Source organism: Lissotriton helveticus, chromosome 2_1 (assembly GCF_964261635.1).
Source record: "Lissotriton helveticus chromosome 2_1, aLisHel1.1, whole genome shotgun sequence".
NCBI lineage: Eukaryota > Metazoa > Chordata > Amphibia > Caudata > Salamandridae > Lissotriton > Lissotriton helveticus.
In genome coordinates, this window is record NC_136059.1 from 554033101 (window position 1) to 554054557 (window position 21457).

Sequence of the window (21457 nt, forward strand, 5' to 3'; positions counted from 1 at the left end):
TGAAAAACCTTTGCAACCCACCTATCTTTAATGGGCACAAGGCAAGCAATTTTTTAATGTAACTAAAGCGTGTGGTATTCCATTGAAAAGGCCAGTAAAGTTGCACAGACATAACGTTTTAAGGATAAAACAATATCGCACACAAATGATGTGTGCAAATTTAGTTTTCAGTGAATACTTGTCATCTGTGCATCTCCAAGTAAAGTGTCATGAATGGTTTGTTTCTTTGTTTCGATCACACTTCAGAATTACACAAAGATGTGCTTCATTTTTGCTTTCCGAACTACTGAATGCGTACAGTTAATTTACAGGTACTTACATTTTGTTGTGTGTTACAATATTTGCCATCCTATAGCCTTTCCTTTCACACACTCTGTACCCCTGCAAGACTGTCACATAATTCACTTTGCTTTTCTTTCTCTGACTACAAAGTAAGGTGAGTTTGTGGACACCAATCTACATGTTTAAAAATAAACAGCAGTTTGTCAGACACGGCCTGCATTTGAACTCTGTCACTGAAGCTGCAAATGCCACACAATAAATACAGAGTTTAAAACATCTTTATTTATTGCGTGGACTTGCCAACCCACTAAAAATCATCTCGTGACCAACATTTTGACAAACACTGGTGTAAACAATATTCCGAGAGCATGCTCTTCCATGAGGCACACAGTGTATCAGATGGGCACTTCTTGTGTGACATCAATCTATTAGCCTATGTGGATTAGTATTGTGTTAGGGGATTATAGTTTTCTAATATAAACAATTACTTGGTTTATGGCATTGAGAAATATAGCAACTAGGTACTGTGGCAGATTCTGCTGTATTGAAATAGTTCATTATTTTCCATTCAGAACTACTTGCTACATGATGTGAACCACCTGTAAAACATGACTATAGCCAATATATCTAATACATTTTGGTACATTGGTGGATCTCTAGGCTAGCTTGCGGCACTGGCTCACTGTGTTCAAAATGGGGTTGATATGTACCAGATTCTATACTTTAGCAAGGTGTTATAAAACTTTGTTGAACAACTTTAGTTATTGTTACCACCCTCTCAAATATACTCCATGCATACCCAAACATGCTAGCCGCATGCTTAACTTGCATTCTGCTTATAGTTTGCTAGTTCCACATGTGCAAAGCCATTTAGTGGTCGCAAAGCCTTCAATTCACTGAATAGCAGGGGTTGTGACAGCTAAGTGGCTTTTATGTATGTATTGAACCCATTTTGCGATTCAGTAACTGGTTAGCGAATAGCAAAATGCTTTTAGAAATGTAAACGAATCACAATTTGGAAAGGGGTGTGTTTAGGACGTCCTTTTCATATCCCAATTCACGTTGATATGTATACATTTTTTGCAACTGCAACTCCTGTAAAAAACTATTAATAGATTACTGACTACTCAAAGAAGGTAGTAATGGTTTCACAATAGAGAAGCTTCCCCTTTTTGAATGAAAAAGAGTTTCCTTTAAAAAGTACTTTTTTTTCTTAAATGCATAAGGAATACGGGCTGCATTAAAAAAAAAAAACGAAACCGTGTACTTTAGGTCTCGCAGACCTGCGTTGCAACGTGCATGCATTGCTCGCTCTGCGAGCAGTCTTGTAATCAAGCCTAATGCAGAAGTGGAGTCTAGGCTCTGCCCCTTCTTTCCATTGGCTTGCATCAACGTTGATGCTAAACGCTGGCTTTGGATTGTGAGTGAGGCTTTTTAGTCCCTCCTTGTAACCGCCCTGTCTCCTTTTGTCCCGCCCACCAGGACTGGATCTTTTATTTGCGGCAGTACACGCTGTCTTTTAATTATTGGGTAAGCACTTTTTTTTACCATACGTGTACTGGCTGTTTAACATTACGGTAGCTTCAATACTCATAATGGCTGACATGTTTTTTTTTTTGTTTGGCTAACTTGTTATGGTGTAAATGGGCTTTTGTATAATGTGTAGGGGTATCCTAATTCGAACGCATATGTTTGTTTAAACCAAGCATGCTTATTTGTGCGGCCCGATAAGAACGTAACGGAGCTAGGAAGACATATGGTAGACCTTTTTATTGTATGAATGTGCGTTTTTTGAGATTTATGTTTCAAATGTATGTTTATTTCGGAGCGCTCTGTTTTATTTATTTATTTATTTGTACTTTATTTCAGAGCGCAGCGCCCGCTTTAGGGACACCTCTCTCCGTTTATTTTTTTATTTTTACTTTAATTCGGAGCGCGTGCCCGCTTCAGGGATTCCACTCTCTTTCTTTTTTACAATACAATAAGCGCCACAAGTACTCTGTGTTCGCGAGGCCAGGCACGTGATCCCCTCAGCTTGCGCAGAAGTCCGCCTCGCCCTCCTGGTCACATCCGGGTCCCTGGCATCAGGAAGGGCTGCAGCTGCTCCTGGGCCCGGACGCTGGTACCTCCCGAGGCATTCCCTCCTCTCCCTGCAGGGTCTGTGGACATTGGGTGTCCTCTAGGCACTCCCTCTTCTCTCTGCAGGCTCTGTGAATGTTGGGGGTCATCTTGTTGAGTCTGTGCCAGAATCCAGAGGTAAGTGTCCCTCTTTGTTTCATCGCCTCTGCCCATCTTGTGTTTCTTTGTTGCCTTGTAATTCACCCCTGTCAGGAGCTTCAGAAGTCAGTGCTCTGAGGCCACGACCTTCTATTTCATTTAGTCTTGGGAGTAAATGTCCCACAGATGGGTAAGTCTTGGGTGCGGGCTTCCGTTCGGTTTCCGTGGGAGGCGGAGGGCTTTATGCGATTATAGACATGGACATTAGGTTTATCGAGCAGCACGGCTCGCTTAACTCACTGTATGGCCACTGCGGGTATGTGACACTCAATGCAATGCAATAGGTCTCGTATTTGCGAAATTTTAAGCTATTGGTATTGTAAATGACAATGCCTTTTATTTATGTTTTCAAAACCAAAATATATATAAAAGGATTGTCATATACAATGCCTGTAGCTCAAAGTCTTGCAAATGTGAGACCTATTGCATTGCAAATGCTTGTTATTTAAAAGCGATCGCAGACACGGTGCTCTGCTGACACCAACAGGCCACCATTCCTGTGTAGGCATCCAGTTGGAGTGAGTTGGAATTTGTGACCCCCCTCATGAAAAATGATGAGGTAGATAGAATTGTGGCCCACTCTGAATGGTTATTTTGTGTACTGACCTATTATTAAATCAGGTGGTTTGCAAAATCTGATTTCATTTGCAAAATGTTGATGAGCTACGCGTAACCACTTTTTGCAAATGAAAGGTTAGTACATCTGGCCGGAGGTTCCATGTACAATCAGCTAGGCTCATCTGCAGTTCAGAAGACAGACTGAGAATGTTTCTGACTTCATAAGTAAAGTAGATACACATCAAGGAATTTTTTAGGCCTGCTTGGATTCCACTAGACTTAGGTTGGGGCGAAGGTACACTCAAGATACATGCCATCTTTGGATACAACAGACAGTGCTCTCATGTACTTTTTCTTAACACTCCATGATGGAGTGGAGAGGAGGGATGGGATCTGGATTTGCACTCTTACTGTCTTCCTCTGGCCATTGTGTGTAGGTGGGCCATGTTACTTAAACAGATTTGATCAAATGATTAGAGCTTGAATACTAATATGGTATTGTTTGGAGTTTGACTGGCTCATTATATATTATAAATTGTAATAGGAGCTTGATGATGATTATTGGCATCAATGACGTCATTGATGATGATCCTGTAGTCCTCTCAGGTGTGAATGAGTCCTAATAGACTGAGAGGTTGTTTATTAGCTTGATGAGATGATTAACAGATTGACAATATGGTAACACAGGCATAGAGGAAGGATGATCCTGAGAATCTGAGGACCAAAGCATATTTTCGTTTCTGGCTGTTTTAGCTGGTGTGGGAGGGCATCCTAAGTGGTGTGTTCAAGTAAATGGAAGCAGATTCTGCAGCCTGGCAGCAACCAAGTATATCTCTATCTTGGGGAACAGTTTAGGCATAGGGCCATTTGTTTTATGAGAGAAAATGACGTGCTCCAGTGTTGTTTGCTTATCTTTCCACTCCTCTTTCCACACACGTGGAGTGTCTGCATAAGTTTTGATCTGGAGTTGGTATTGTTCTATAACGTGAGCCATGAGTTATTTATATCCCTAAGACAAGTGGGGCAGGGCAAATCCTGTGGTAGTACATATTTCAACTTTTTAATGCACAATCTTGATGTGCTTCTATTCAGGCCTATTTGTTCTGTTCTATCAGGAAATCTCTAATTTACTTTAGGGCTACTCCTGAGATTCCCCTTCAGTCAGCTAGCAAACTTGGGAACTCCCTTCCTCTCGCCTTTTGGCCCACTTCACTTAAGACCTGCCTTTTCTTGGCCTAGCATCTATCTGGGGTTATCTCTTTTTCAAGTCTCTTCTGGACAGCCGGTCTTTAGCGCCTTGATGCCTTAGGGTGATTGTTGTTGTTTTCAAATTGTAACACCGTTCCCCATGATGGTCTTCTCGCAAGACTTCGCGAGATAGGCATACGGGGGACGGTGCTCGACTGGTTTTCTTCCTTTCTTGCCGGCCGCCGGCAAACGATCTGGGCCCCGCCTGATTCCGCCGTGATGCCGCCTTTGGGAGTCGGGGTCCCTCAGGGCTCTATTTTGAGCCCGACCCTCTTTAACATCATTATGACCCCGTTGGCGGCACTGGTGGAGTCGCATGGTGCCCAGATCGTATCCTATGCGGATGACACCCAGCTCCTCTTCTCTTGTACGAGAGGAGGCGACTTTGATGGGGAGAGTATTCGGGATTGCCTTGGGGCTGTTTTTCATTGGTTCCATCTAAACAGCCTTAAGTGCAATTCCGACAAGTCCGAAGTACTTTTCTTTGGGTGTGACACCGAACCTGACTGGCAGACTTGGTGGCCACGGGATATGTTCCCTCCATCCTGCTCCTCTCAGGTTGCAAAGAATCTAGGGGTGAAGTTGGATAACAGGTTAACCCTGAAATCTCAGATCCTGGGGGTGTCGGGCATGTGCTTTGGCATCCTTAGGATGCTGCGGAGGTTCCTTCCTCTGTTATCCGTGGAACATAGGACGCTGACAGTTCAGGCTCTGATTGGGTCCAGGTTGGATTATTCCAACATTCTCTACCTGGGCCTTCCAGAGTACTTGCTGCAGCGCCTTCAAGTGGTGCAGAACGCCGCGGCCAGGGCAATCTTCGGCCTTAGTAGGCGCTCTAGTGCCTCGGGCTTGCTGGTAACGTTACATTGGTTGCCCATTCGCAAGAGGATCGCCTTTAAGGCTCTGACCTTGGTCTATAAAGCTCTTCACAAGGAGGGAGCTAAGTACCTCCAAAAGAGACTGGTCTTTTATCATCCGACCAGGTCTTTGAGGTCGGAATCCCTGCACCTTGCTGTTGTCCCTCGGGTAAAGAAAGCGCGCCTTGGCGGGCGCTCTTTTGGATTGCTGGCATCTCAGCTATGGAATTCTTTGCCGCTGGCCCTGCGGGGAGCCACTAGCTTGCTGGCTTTTAGGAAGGGCCTTAAAACGTGGCTTTTTATTCAGTAGCCGTTCTCTCTTGAACTCCTGGCTCACTGCTCTTTTAGTCTTTCATTTGGTGTTATGTTATTATGTTGCAGCTGTCTTTTGCCTTCTCCAATAAAAGCGCCGGGACACTCTTTTTGAGTAGCCGTGCGCTATAAAAATGAACTAATAACATAACATAACATAAATCAAATCAAATCAAGTAATGTAGCTGTTATATCAGTTTTTAGCAATCTGTCATATTGTGTCCTGTTGATTTTGTATCCTGCCAGTAGAGTTAGTTAGATTTGGAATGTCAGTTGGTTCTCATCTAGAGCATTCTATAGATTTTGTCTGTTTTCTAGTAAAACCATTTTTCTCTGAGCAGGTGTACATGTTATCCATGTAGTAAGATGTTATTTAAAGTAATCTCTGAAATTGGTGGATGGCCTGTGTTTCCTGGATCTTACTTGGAAATGGGATATTTAGGATTGGCCTAAAGTTAGGCGAGTTTGTATGGTCTGCTGACTATGTTTTGAACAAAGGTGTCAAAATAGTATGTTCTGTGGAAGAAAAAGATGTTTGTGCTATCGGACCAAATCTTGCAGTAGTGATGTATAGAATATTTTATACAAATAGCTAACTGCACATAGTTCAACTGGTGGTGTGATATTTTGATCCAGTTGACTGTGCTCAGCACCTTCTAGTTCATTGTTTTGAGTAATGATAGGCTGATATTGTGTATGTTTATAATGAGTGAAAATAGAAAAACCGCTGGAGTAGGTGTTTTTTGATAATTAGTTCTTTTGGGATCTTTATGATTTTTAAATTGCAGAAATTTAAGAGATGTTTACATAGTTTGACTCGCTAGTGTTTTCTTGAGGTCTGTTGATTGGCAAGCTACTGGTGACCTTTAACTTGGCCATATGTTGAGTACTTGTATTATAGTTTATTTGCTCTGATCCCCAGCATGATAGCTGTTGTGTACTTTGGAGTCTACACTGATCTTTTTAACCCACAACTCGGATTTCTCCTTTTTCATTCTAATTTGCAGCCCTGGGGTTTCACGGTTGCCTTGTTCTGTTTATACTGTATTTATTTGTCTTTTCTGCTTGTTTTCTTCTGTTGTCTGGTGGCTACTCACTTTCATTGAAATATTTTAATAAAGTAATGTACGAAAGTGCTTGATATTAGTTCAGATTTAGCCTCGGTGCTCTACCTATTGTCATGTTTTGTTGAAAAATACCAGGGGACCTTTATCTAAGCACCACACCACTGCTGCCCTGGGATTGTTTGGTAAATTTTCCTTCTGCTTTTATGTGGTCATGTAAAGATTGTTGATAGAGATCCAAGTGTGGTCAGACCAATAATGATATTTTGTTTTCAGCTTTCTCACAGTTATGTTTTGTGAGTATGTAGCATGGCTTTTACTCCAGTGAGTTCACGAATTGTTCGAAATCTTGCATTTCTAGGACGATTGTTGCTTGTTTTTCTGCTGAAGGCTTCAAAGGTTATGATTTTTTTCCTCTGGATTGTTATAGGTGGGCTAGGTGGAGGAATTATCAGTCTCTTTCTCTTACACTTGTGGTTATGGGAACCTCTTAACAGGATGTATGTATGCATGTGTATGCTATTTCTATAGATTGCACCTAACCAAAAGGTAGCGGAGTGCTGCACATTGAAAGACAACTATAAAGTGAATGAGTAATGGGAGATGACCTGGGGTGTTGACAGTTAATGCACTGTAATGTAGTGTTCTTTAAAGAGGTGAGTCCAATTCTTTCCTGAATTGGAGTAGCCCTGAGGCAATCCTCATGTCCTCATGAATACAGGGATGTTGTTCCAGATACTGGGTGCGTAGATGGAAAGGCCTGTTGGCTTGTTTTTGAATTTCTTTTTTACACTTGTTAGTCTGCCGGTCTAATAGTGTTGTGGCTGCAGTGTGCCAAGAACGACCAGAAATGATGAACTTGTCTACATGATAAGCGGGGGTTCTGGTCCTGATGGTTTTGTAAATGATGCAGCTGGTTTTGAAGATGTTGCAGGCCGGTAAAGGGAGCCAATGGAGTTCTATCTGGATGGGCGTCATGTTATAATATTTCTTCAGGGCCTGGATAAGACTTGCAATAGCATATAGGATGCCCCTAAGCGGTACCAGTGTGGAGTCTTGTGGGTCATGGAGTATGGGAAAAGGTTTGACTTTCTTTAGAAGAGAGAGTTGGTACTAGGCCGTCTTTGGTTTTTTGGCAGTGTGTTGCTTGAGGGTGATGTTGGTGTCCTGTGTGAATCCAAGTGACTCGGTGTTGGGTGAAAGTTGAGGTTTGAAGCCTTCAAGGTTCTTGTCATTGAGCTCGGTTTGTACAGTATTTAGTTTGTTGTTGTTGGTGAATAACTGGAATTCTGTCCTTGTTGAGTTGAGCTTCAGGTAGGCATTGGACATCCACGTCTTCAGGAGATGATGGTAAGCATTGATGTGATCTTGGAGTTGAACATAGACCGCTTTTTCAATGATCTTGCTGATAAATGGTAGTTGGCAATGTTATCAGGGCTTAGCATAAATTTCTTTAGGAGTCCGTAATACTTGACATTGGTAAGTTGGTAGGGTGAGAGAGGAGTTCAAGCGTCAGGTTGTCTAAGGAGAAGTCTTTGAAAGATCTGAAGGTTTAGTCTCCTTTTTTTGTGTTGACCTTCATTTGTTGGTAGGACACTGAGCAGGCAGATAGGAATGGCATAGTGACATGTCCTTTCCAGGGGTATGTATGGTTTGCATTTGAATGTTGAGGAAGTTGAGAAGATAAATGTCAAGGATGTGGCCTTTGTAGTGTCTTGGTTGTGTTACATTCGGTACCACACTGAGCATAATTATGAGGTTGAATTGGATGTTGCTTGAATTTTTTGAGCTTGTGTTATCTGGGAAGTTAAGCCACCATGTAAGATGGATGAGGAGATCTGAGGATTCATTAATGAAGACATTGTTCAGCCCGGAAGCAAAGTAGATGAGATGGAAGGTGGCTGTCTGAATTGCAGAGAGTAGGAAATGGCATGCCAGCAGTTCCATGGAACTGAGTTTTACTTGTGTGCCTTGGGTGTAGGGAGACTTATGGATAATTGTGAGGCTTCATCCCTTTTTATGTGCGTGGTCCACACAATGGATGCTGTTGCCTGTTGTAAGAACAATATGTAGGGTAAGCAAAAATGTGGCATGAATCATGTTACTGACGGGGGCATCAAGCTTGTGACAGGTGATGAGTTCTAGAATGGTTGGTGCATGGAGTACTGCAGAGTGAAAGTTAATGAGCATGAGTTGGAATATGAGTTCTGTAGTTTGAGGGTGTGTAGTGGTTTGTGGTCTGTGTATGAAATTGGGTCTATGTGTTGTCTGAGTACTGTGCCCAGGTGGTTTAAATCTGGGTGTGAGGATTGGCAATGTGGGGTGCAGGGTGATGCACATGATTTTATCTTGCCATGTAAGTTTCATTGGAACAGGAGATCTGGTCCTAACAGGATGAAACAGGCAATACAATGTCCTTGCCTATTCTGCCCTATGATGGGAACGCCCGGGTGAAGTCCGGAAGAGTTGTTTGAAGTAGTGCGAAGGAAGTGATGTCATTTGCTGTGCAGATGGATGATGGGAACTGCTGTGGTGGCATTTTCTGTGCAGATGGATGATATTAAATTAAGGGGCACATGCATCAAACCATTTTGCGATCGCAGTTAGTGCGAATCGCAAATTTCGTCCGTTTGCGATCGCAAAATGGCCCTTTGAGATGCATGTATCTTTTTTGCAATTCGCAATTAAGGAAATTACAATTTTTTGCGATTTTCTTAATTGCGAATGCAGTTAGGCAATCGCAAATTGCTTTTTCCGCAATTTAGAATCGCAAATTACCATCTACTTCAAGTTGATGGAAATTTGCAATTCCTTTGAAAAATGCAAATAAATGCATTTTTCAAAGTGAATTGTGGTGCACACACATCCCCTAAGGGCATGTGTTTGCACCACAAGTGCATACTTACCTTTTCTTGGGGTGCATCAGGGTGGCCTTTTTGCACCCTTCAAGTTGGATGAGCAATTTGTCAGTACCTATTTGGTACTCGCAAATTGTGCATGCAATCTCATTCATTCCTATGGGCCTCTAGGCCCATAGGAATGAAAGGGAAGCCATTCCTTAATTGCGAATCGCAATTTGCAGTTCGCAATTAAGGAATGTGTAGGAATTGCTAATATTTTAGCAAAACCTACATGCATAGGCAATTGCGATTCCTAAATTGCGATTCCTAAAAATCGCAATTTAGGATTTGCAATTCCTTACTTTGATGCATGTGGCCCTCAGTCCTTTTGCTTGACTTCTTTTAACCGCATGCGCGCTAGCGGTTTTCCCGCTGTGCGCTGACTTTTGCGGAAAACCGCGTTACATGACGAGCTCAGCTCGTCATGAGCGTATGAGAGGCGTAACTGATGACAGGCTGAGCTCGTCATGAGCGTAGAAGGGGTTAAAGACCGTTTTGGTGGAAAACCCACCATGTCGCTTCCTGTGAAGATGGGTGATAGAAAATGAGGCTGATAATGGACATTTGCAAACCCAAAAATGTTTGTGGATGTTGTAGTTCGTAGAAATAAAAAAAGAAAAGGGCCGTATTTACCATGTGCTAACATATGTGTGCATATTTTATCCAGTGACCTATTTACCATGTCACCAGATAACATATTCACATGTAGGGTTCTGCACCCTAAAACCTGTACCAATTGTCCCAGCAGCCAAGACCTTGATAGAAAACTAATGTAACTACGAATAAAGATAGTATTGGAGTATTATGGTGGTTTTGTTTTGTATTGTATGTATGTCTTTATCGGCAAACTCCTTGTACAACCTTCTGCCTTTTTAAAGAGAGGTTTGCTTCGCAATAGGAGTTACCCAGTTGGTTATGCGTGATCATGTTGGGTGGATTGTGGTTGACCTAAGATTATTAGCTCAAATTTTGGTCACAGTGGGTTTTGCCACTAGGTGAAGGTCTGGTCGGGTGAGCATGTTGTGGTGGGTGGTTACATTTATCTCCCTCGTACGGGTTTCTGGGGGAGTTGGCGGAGTTAAGTTTTCTGTTTATTCTAACTTTCAGTGTTACTTCTGCTGATACTGTCAAGTTGGCTAGGTTGAGGGGTTTTGACCTCTTGCATCTGTTGAGATATTGTGATGGAACTTCTGGGCCACCATTTGGATATGATTTTACCCAAACCAGATAGGTTGCTTTTCTTTTGAATGTCTGTGCTCCAACTACTACCCTCTGTTAACAGTCAGCTGTGATAACTCTTCTGAAAACAAATCAATCCCAACCAACTGTTGCTCCATCTCATTCTGTAATGTCTGTGACAAAAATAGGGAGATATATAGCTTGGATGAGAGCATAGATGAAGTTTTGAGTGAGTTAAGTCTTTTGAGAAAGGTACAGATGAGCTGTCCAGGACAATTCTTCTCCAAAGCCTTGGAAAGGCTTACCTTCAAATGTTTGCCTTATTTCTCACCTCTCAAAACCCATTTGATTCCATATAGCCAAGCCTTAACGTACTCCACTCCACCTAAACCTCCTTCTCTCATATTGCTAATTTTAGTTCTTTGGTCGCCATGCTATCTCTTCATTCATTGGCACAGCCTCAGCTGGTTCAATAAATCAATCAGGGGTTTGTAAAGCGTGCTACTCACCCGTGAGGGTCTCAAGGCACTAGGGGGGGGGAGGGGGGGGAGAGAGCGGCTCCGGGTCAGTCGAAAAGCCAGGTCTTGAGGTCCTTCCTGTGCAGGGTCGGGGAGCGTCTGCTGTTGACTGGGAACTTGTTCCAGGTCTTTGCTGCGATGTGTGAGAAGGCTCTCCCTCCGGTTTTGTTTCTGAGGATGCGGGGGACCTCTGCCAGGGCGAGGTCGGCGGAGCGGGGGTTCCTCTTGAGTACATGGAAGGATACTCTCTTGTTTTTTATTTTTTTTTATTTTATATAAGTTTTATTGAGCATATAGTAGTTATACAAAATGCGTTTATCTTCATTTGTTACTATACAATAATGGTATGCTCTGCAACGTTCAACCTAAAGAAAGAAACCATATAACCGTGCCAAAGATCATGTCACATCGTTTCGTTTGAGAATACTCACATGCCAAGCCAATAACAGAATTAACCCATATGCCCTCCTAAGGGAAAAAAACATCTGCGTATATACCAAATAGGTGCCGCGCTACCTACGGCCAGGGAACAGTCATGTACCAGGGTTTAACATGCTGGGCAATTTTAGTCCGACTCCAACTCAACCTGAGACAGTAGATATTCTCTTAGAGGTGCCCATATGTCCCTGGGTCGTGAGGGTTGTGGCAGTTCTTCAGCGCAAGTCTCCAGCTGGTCTCGACAATATACCATGTCCTTTAGCCATTTGTCCGTTTCCGGACATAGTCTGCTGTCCCATGTAAACAAGGTACGCCTCTTTGCCAACTGCAATGCCACTTGAACAAATTTTCCAATAGCCCCCCGCAGTTCTGGCCATGACCTAGTAAGCACAATGCTGGAGTGTTAGCCAAGGGCACACCCGTCATACCTGTAATGAGAGCGAGTACCTTTTCCCAGTATTGAAAGACCCGCTGGCAGTTCCACGCTAGGTGTATAAAACCTGCATCCCCCATCCCGCACCTCTTGCAGTTAGCAGTTTCCCTCAACCCTATCCTCCACAGCCGCCGGGGGGTATGGTACGTTTGGTGTATAAATTTGAGGTGTATTATGCGCAAATTACTGTTGGATGTCAAGCGTCCCGTTGTCGAGCAGATCGTCAACCACTCCTCAACGTCCGCATTCCATCTTGCCAGGCCTGCAGTCGAGCTGTGTGGCGTGTCTTTCTGCACGGCCCTGTATAATTTAGTGACCAGCTTGCGTTTTGTGGGTGCAAGGAGTATCGGTTGTAGCGCAGAGAGAGTCTTGGGTTCTTCCGGGAAGCACGCATAATGATCTTTTATGGCGCTCCGCAGTCTGTAGCATGTGAACTGAAATAACAGTGTCGGGTTATGTATGTAGTTTATGTGGAAAATGAGGACAGTAGCAAACAAAATATATCAAGGAAGCCATTTACCATAAGGTGAATATCTGTATCAATATAAAGTACACAACAACGTAGAAAACTAACTGATTTTTTACAAAAATTTATTTAAACATTTTTTCTTATTATCTTTGCATTTTAGTTATATTTGATATCATTTTTGAATTGAGATTGACAACACACATAAAGAAATTTTTTTTTACAAAAAAGAAACAATCAAAATCAAATGACCAGTTGGTAAGTAGGCTATTGAGGTTGGCAATGCGGTGGGTTGTAACACTACGCGCGTTTCGGCCACTGCCTTCATCAGGAGACCGTCATTTGCAACAAAAAAATATATAAAGAAGACGAACACTGAAAGAGATTTTTTTTCAAAGATATTATATCAAAAATATAGTTGTGTACATTATTATACAGTGCACATATTTTTTTAAAAAGAGAACAGAAAAACACCTATGGGTATGGTCATATTTTTACATCCATAGTAAACTGATCATATATTTATTGCTTAGAACAACAGCTAGACATTTTATATTATCTGATAAATTGATTTTATCTAGGATATTTTAACATTCACAAATCTTATTTTTTATACATATTCATCATTTTTTTTATAAGGTTAAAAAAGGGAAACAACACATTGTTGACAAAATATATACATGGACCTCTCTGCAGGCTATATAGAGAAAAACCTTTATAAGCATGTGCCAAGAATAGCATTATTTTGTCTTCAGACAGAAAAGTCAGCATATCCAAAGGAGAAACCAAAAAAGCAATAAACAAGGCAGATAAAGGCCTAATGTATGGTTTAGTAAGTTGATTATTTATTGCAGGTCTTTATTGCAGGTCATGAAAAGAAACTGTATGTTGACTTACTATTTTCTTATTCCGTTGGAAAAGTGATCTGTAACAAATCACTGGAGGTAATGATCCAGAATATTAAACCTCCATATCATAGAAGGTCAGTACGATTTCTTTTTGAAGTCTAGAAGTAAATGAATATTAATTAACGCCTATTTTTATTATGTATATCACTAATTCGTCCTATCTAATATAGATAGGAAGCTGTACCAGTATAGTTAATTACATCGGTCAGCAAGGCAACTAATGCTTAGTTCAGAGACATTAAACCTATTCCCATGTCCATCTAAATTTTATTTAAACAGCAAATTTTAACCCAAAGGGGTAGGGTATGGGGGTTGCACTACCGTAACTGATGTCATTTGTTATACCAATAAGCAGATGAGCATGGAGATAAGCATTGAAATGTACCTGATAAAAAGAGTAAATAATGAATATCGATGTCTAGCGTGCCGAAATTCCCACAGCTAGTACTATTTATCCGGCTATACCACTTCCTGAATGATGGAGGGTCTTTATAGATATCTGCATAGGTGACAGAACAAGGGGAGGGAAAACGGTATTGGTAATTTCCATTCCATGTGTGTTAAGAATATCTCTATTGTGGTAAATAACCTTTAAAACAAAAAAAGAATTACCTTATTGTGGGAAAACGCTAGTTACAAGGGGGTTTCCATCAAGGTATTAATATTGGAAGAACGCCATGATATATCGACGCCATCTTGTAAATCACAAGGAACTGTAAAATAAATAAATGAAAACGAAACTAAGGAACTACAAATTAAATAAATGAAATTGAGGTTTGGGGATAGGGAAAGATTATAAGTAGATCCATAACGGACGAATTCGTTGAGTAACTTACCAAGGATAAAAGAAAACTGTTCAAAATAACCGGGATTCTGTGTTCGATGTGCCGCCGTCCGAGTTGGAAAAGCCTAAAGGGCAGAGCTTACTGATCGCGTTATATATACGTGATTTCAAACGTTAATTGAAATCAGATGATTGCAATCAACCGATCGATTTCGTCGCATATTTAATGACGTGTTCGGCCCAAAAGATTCTTACCTAATGTCCGTTGATATAGAGAAAGGACTATGGTCGGGTAAACAATTTGCAGGTTAACTTCGTCGCCTAACCAATGACGTATCTAACTAAGAGTTTCGTGCTAGATATACGTCAGCGTAGAAAGAGGACTGTGTCAAAAAGACCTCTGGATACTAGTGTGCCAAAAAATATATAATCGCAAGTTTCTACGTAAGGATTATACAAACAGCAGAAAAATGTTTTATGTGAGTTATAAATACCAATATTTAAAAATTATATATTTTCTTCGAAAAAAGAAAGAAGAACCCAAATTGATTGTTAAAGATTAGATGTAGAAATGAACTATGTGATAGTGCGGACCAAACGAAATTAGTCATATTTTGAACAAAGGAGTTTAACGGTTCAAAAAGGTGTATCCTACTCATGTTTCCACGTAATTATGATTATAAAAAATGTATATACAGTGATCGTATATCGAGAGTCACGTAAAGGAAACCAACGTTATCTCCCAAAGATAAAAACAAAAATACGAATTGTGATCAACTTATATAATGATAAATTCCTATGGCGGAATTTTTACGGAGGGGGCTTTCCAAATATAATTAACATGTTAAACATGGACTAGAGTTCATTAGCTAAGGGAAGTTTGCAGTAATTCGGTTCTAAATCTATTTGGGTCAAGTAAGGTGGATCGTTATATCAAATGTTAACTGGGGAACAAACCTTTCAGAAATATATGACTGAGAATAGACAAAGTATTTTTATCATATAATTGCTTGTTCCCATGGGGTTTCTGAATTCAACCCATTTGTTACTGTATCAAGAGTAAAAATCCCAAAAACTTCACGTTTTTTTCGGATTTTGTCTGGACAGAGGCCTTCTCTAGTCTGTATGTTTTCCAAAACAAACCACTGTAGGTCTTCAGGTGAGTGTTCATTCTCAATAAAATGAGATACTATAGGAGCACTCATTTTCTTAGTCCGTACTGCTGACTTATGTTCCGTAATTCTTTTGCCAACAGCGCGTGATGTTTCACCCACATATCCCTTGTTACATGGGCAGGTTAATAGATAGACTACATTTTGTGTTTTACAATTGGTCATAGTTGTGGACTTTATCTTTACGTTGTTAAATGTAAATTCGCTGCCTTCTTTTACCTGTGGGCATGTTCTACAATTCACACATTTAAAATTTCCAATTATAGGATTGTCTCCTGTAATACTTCTCTGAACAAGTTTTTTTGGGGCTGGCATTCTAGATCTAACCACCAGATCTTTTATATTTTTGTTTCTTTTATAGGCAAAAAGTGGTTTGGGAAGCCTTTCTTGTTCAGATTTATTGACATTAAGCAGGTGCCAGTTAGAGTATATAATCTGGCGCACTTTGTCATTCAAAAGAGAATGTCTAGTCACAAAGACTAGATGATCGTCTTTTTTTGAATGATTGCCTTGGAGTAAGAGCTGGCGGTCAAAAAATCTGGCCCGTTTAAATGATTCGCGGACAAGTCTATGGGGGTATCCACGTTCCTCAAATTTCTCCTTCATAGTTATTGCTCGCTCATCATAGTCTTTTAACTTCGTACAGTTACGTCGCAATCTCAAGAATTGGGTAAACGGAATACTGTTTTTCTGGTTCGACGGATGGAAATTTTGGTAGTGAAGTAATGTATTTCGGGCAGTTGGTTTGACAAATAGATCGGTAAAGAGATATCCCTGATCATGTTTAATCATAATATCAAGAAATTCCATTTCTTTATTGCTGATATGGGATGTGAATTTAAGGTTACTATCGCATGCATTTAGCCAAGATAAAAATTCATTTAGCATGTCTTCGTTATCATCCCAGATGAAGATTACATCATCGATGTAAGGTGACCAATAAAAAATGGATTCAAAAAAGGGCGCTATCTCGTTAAAGATATGGTTATGTTCGAAATATGCAACATAAATGTTGGCAATAGTAGGTGCACAAGAGGCCCCCATGCTGACGCCTCTGGTTTGTCGGTAGAGTGTACCTTTAAACTCAAAGATGTTGTCTTCTAAGACTATCCTTAGGCAGTCTAAAATGAAGTTGGCGTTACAGTCAATCTCAAAAGTATCGATAAACCATTGAGTTGCAATAATGGCACCATCATACGGAATATTCATATAAAGGCTTTCGACATCTAATGTAACTAGCCATTGTCTATTTTGTTGAAACGGTGTACCTTCCAGCTGATTTATAATGTGACCAGTGTCTTTCACATAACCCGGTATAGCAGGTATATGTGGCCTTAGGATCGCGTCCAAATATTTTGACACAGGCTCTGTCACACTACCTATGGTTGTCACAATAGGATGGAAAGGAGGATCTATCTCATTTTTATGGACCTTTGGGAGGCCATATAAGCTCGCCATTCTTGGTCTATCAATATTCATGAAATCAAATTCTTTGTCACAGATATCACCATTACTTAAGGCCTTCGAAGTCAACTTAAGTATTTTCTGTTTGATCTTAGCAGTTGGATCTTTAGTGATTTTTGTATAGAATGTTATGTCACTTAGCATTTCCTCAATTTTTTCAATGTATCTGGAGGTATCTAAAATCGCTATTCCCCCACCTTTATCGCATCCTTTGATAGTAGTCATTGTCGACTCTTTCAGTTCTTTTAGGGCTCCATGTTCTTGAATAGAGATGTTAAAGGGAGTGTTGGGTATATACTTAGTGGCTGATTTAAGTTTGTTAGTCACCACTTGCTCAAAGATGCGAATTTCAGGTGTTACTTGGTCTAGGGTAGGGGTAAAAACTGATTTTGGTGCAAGGCCTGATTTATTTGTTTCTAACATGTTATTATTCTCAAAATTAGAGAAAAAATTCTTCAAGCGTATTTTTCTAAAAAAAATCATCAAATCATTGAAGAGTTCGAACTTATTAAGGCCAGAGTGTGGTACGAATGTTAAGCCTTTTGATAGTACTGAAACAGTTGCACTATCAAACTTTTGTTTACTGAGATTGAATATGGGTATAGTCTTTATTCCCTCCAATAACGGGCATTCCATGTTTCCAGATATCTGTTCGAATTGGGAGGTTGATGGTCCTGGAACTGGGGTTGGTACTGAGGTTGATATTGTGGTTGGTATTGGCCCTGTGGTTGGTATGACTGACGAGGTTGATATTGTGGTTAGTATAGGGGTCTGTATTGTGACCGGTAATGCGGTCGCCAATTCCCTCGACTTTGAGGGCGTCTCCCTAAAAAAGGTCTGGATCTTGAATTATATCTATTTCCCTGGTTTTGATATGGCGATGAGCTACCACTACTGTCTGAATCAGACGTATTGGAAAATGTAGTTGTTTTCCTATATTTATTATCCAAGAATGGGTCCTGATTATTTCCATCTGGTTGGGAGTAAAAACCATCAGCCAGATAAGGGTAGACATTTTCTTTACTATAGTACCTCAGATCTTTTTGAAATTTATCTAATTTGCGTTTTAAAAGGTAGTCAGTATAGGAACCCAATTCAGTTTCCAATTCCTCTAGTCTTTTTTTGACATCCGGTATAACATCAGATGATTTAATTTTGTTCTCTAGGTCAAGTATTTCTTGCATTAGATCTAATAATACTGTTTTCGCCGTTTCCACAATTAACATCATGATGTCTCTTGAACATCTGTTCGCGATGAGAGACCATCTTTCTAAGAATTGTTTAATATGTACGAACAGGCCTGGAACGTTTTTTATTTGTAAGCCTTGTGGAATTACCCCTGCTTTAAGATAGTCTAAGATGTATTTGCCATGTAATTCAATTCTTCTTGATTTTTTCTTAAGATCAAGGAGTTTTTTTAGGTCTTCATTTTTATCGAGATTGGTGGTACTTACATTGTCAAAGTTGATAGCTGCCCCTACCATAGATTCAAAATCTTCATCTGAAAACCCAAAGGATTTTAAATTCGACATATTAATTAGTATGGTTTTATTTAGCTATTATTTGCATAAGAAGATCTAAACATTCAAAGGAAAATTACCAATGCAATATGTATTTTTCTAGCTAAAGGTTATCTATATTCCTAAAAAACTAGAATAAATTTTAACCATACAGGCCAAATCAGATAAAAGAGAAACCTTCCTTGTCTTAATAACTATGAATGGGTTATGTATGTAGGCCAGGTTGTCTCCGGTAGCGTACGTGCCCTCTGGGAATATATCACTCATCAGTGTAATACCCGGCTCCCTGAGCGCTTTGACAGACCCCTGATCATTAGCAACTGACAATGCTGCCTGTCCCTCTAGTGGCATAGCGGGCGCATATAGCGGGAGCTTCTGCGTTCGTCTGCCGATCGTCTGCCGATCGCCTGCCAGGCTGCCACTGTGGTGTCAAGTGTGTTGATCTCTGCTTTGGGAGTGTGACGGTGGGTGTGTGTGATAATGCCGCGCAGAGGTATAGGGTGCGCATCCCCTTCCTCAACTGCTACGTGGGGCAGAAATTCGTGTGGCTTATACCAATAGTACGCATAGTGCGCCTGACAGCACAAGTAATAGACATAAAAATCTGGTGCATTAAATCCTCCCCTGTCATATGTTAGAGTCAAGGTCCTCCAGCTTATCCTCGGCTGTTTAGTGCCCCAGACCAGTCTCAATAGCTGGGTCTGTAGAGTTTTGAAAAAATGTTGGGTAAGCGGGATCGGTACATTACAAAACAAGTATAGGAACTTAGGTAGTACCACCATTTTTATAATGGAGATGCGGTCAGACAAGGACAGGGGGAGACACTGCCAACTGTCTATTTGTGCAACTAAGGCCCGATACGCAGCGCCGTAATTTTCCGTTATAACTACCTGGGGGTCCCTGTGTATCCACACACCTAGATATTTTACAGGGTCCGCAGACCAGACCAGTGGGTATTCAACTGCTGGGAGGGTTGTTATTTCCGTCAGGGGGATGATGACCGACTAATCCCAGTTTATTTGTAAGCCCGAAAACAAGCCAAATTTGATATATTCACACAGCACAGAGTACAAATGTTTATGCGGTTCTCTGACGTATAGGACCATGTCATCCATGTACAGCGAAATTCCCACTGGTCTGTTATTAAAGTTCAGAGCCGCCTCTCTATGCATCTGTCTTATTTTACAGGCCAACGGCTCAAGTACTATGGTGAATATTAGCGGAGAGAGGGGGCAGCCCTGACGGGTGCCTCTACCCACCTCAAATTGTTCGGACGTATCTGCCCCAATTCGGACTCTCGCAGACGGTTCAGTGTATAATATCTGAATCCATTGGAGGAATACGGAGGGAAAGCCCATCTTACGCAATATGTGCATCATATATCCCCACTCTATGGAATCAAATGCTTTTGCCGCATCTAGGAGGACCGCTACGGCGGGCAGGTCAGGGTTTAGGACATGAAGCATGGCAAAAATAGTGCGCAGGTTTAGAGATGTAGAGCGGTCAGCGATAAACCCAGCTTGGTCAGGTAGTACAAGCAGCGGCATAAGGGGTTGTAGCCTGGTGGCTAGTATTTTGGCGAGAATCTTGGCATCTAGATTAATAAGGGAGAGGGGGCGGTACGATTCGCAGCGTTCGGGGGGTTTGTCCTTCTTCAACAGTGTGATGATCATCGCTTGGCGCAGCGAGGGAGGCAGTCGGCCAGAGTCATGCGCTTCAGCGTACATTCCTAGAATATGGGGCGCCAGAATATCAGCATGAGCCTTCTAGAACTCTGCAGTTAGCCCGTCGGGTCCGGGGGCTTTTCCGCTCGGCAGTGTCTTGATGGCATCTACCACATCCTCCGTAGTTATTGGAAGACTCCGATACTTACGGTGTACGTCCGACAACCATGCGCATGCGACATCTTTTAGGTAAGGATACTCTCTTGTTGAGGTATTTGGGTCTGATGTTGTTGAAGGCTTTGTATGTGTGGGTGAGGAGCTTGAAGGTGACCCTCTTCTCGGTGGGGAGACAGTGGAGGTCGCAAAGGTGTTGGGTCATGTGCTCATGACGAGGAGTCCCGAGGACAAGTCTGGATACTGCGTTCTGGATGGTTTGGAGTATTTGTAGAAGAGTTCTGTTGATTCCAGCGTAGAGGGCGTTGCCGTAGTCGAGTCTGCTAGTTACGAGTGCGTGGGTGATGGTCTTTCTGCAGTCGGAGGGGATCCATTTGAAAGTCTTCCGGAGGATGTTGAGGCAGTTGAAGCTGGTGGAGGCGGCAGCATTGATGTGGCGGTTCATGGAGAGGGAGGAGTCGAGAGGATGATGCGTTCAAGTAGTTTTTCATGGTTGACCGTATTGAAGGCACAGGATAGGTCAAGGAGGATTAGAAGGCAGGCTTTGCCTTCGTCTAGGGCTTGGAGGGCATCATCCACGATGTGGAGCATAGCAGTTTCAGTGCTGTGCCCTGGTCTGAATCCAGTTTGAAAGTCAACAAGTAGGTGGAAGTTGTTGATGTGCTGACTTAGTTGCTGTTGTACACACTTCTCCAAAACGTTGGCTAAAACATGGATATTGGAGATGGGTCTGAAATTGTCAGGGGAGGCTGGGTTCAGTGAGGGTTTTTTCAAAATGGGGAGGACTTGGCCCGGCTTTCAAAGGGTCCGGGATCAAGCCTTGCTGAAGAGAGGCGTTGATAATTGTAGTTCCGCAAGGGACGATGGATTGGGAGACGGCAGCAAAGCAGTTGGAGGGTAGCGGGTTGTTGAAGTGGTTATTTGGCTTTAAAGTAGAGAGGATTTTTGAGATAGTATCTTCGTTATAGTATTCAAAGTCATTCCAGTGGGCTTTGCTCTCAGGAGGGGCTAGGATGGTTGGTGCAGAAGAATGGGGCAGGACAGGAAGAGGTTGGGAGTAGGTGGTGGTACTGAGTTCAATTCCTAGTGCCGAAATGTTATCAGCGAAGAAAGAGGAGAATTCATCTGACGATATTAGCGATTTGGGGGATTCTTTTGGTGTTTTTGCCAGTTTATTAGATTGGAGTTTGATCAGTTCAAAGTAAAAAAAAGTTTAAAGTAAAATGCTGTAGTGAACTG

At 41.6% G+C, this 21457-nt stretch overlaps 1 protein-coding gene across 1 annotated transcript in view; it reads left to right on the plus strand.

Moving 5' to 3' along the window:
* Nucleotides 1-21457, plus strand: part of WDR41 (WD repeat domain 41) — a 497424-nt gene that overhangs the window by 34300 nt on the left and 441667 nt on the right. The gene's annotated exons all lie outside the window — the stretch shown is intronic.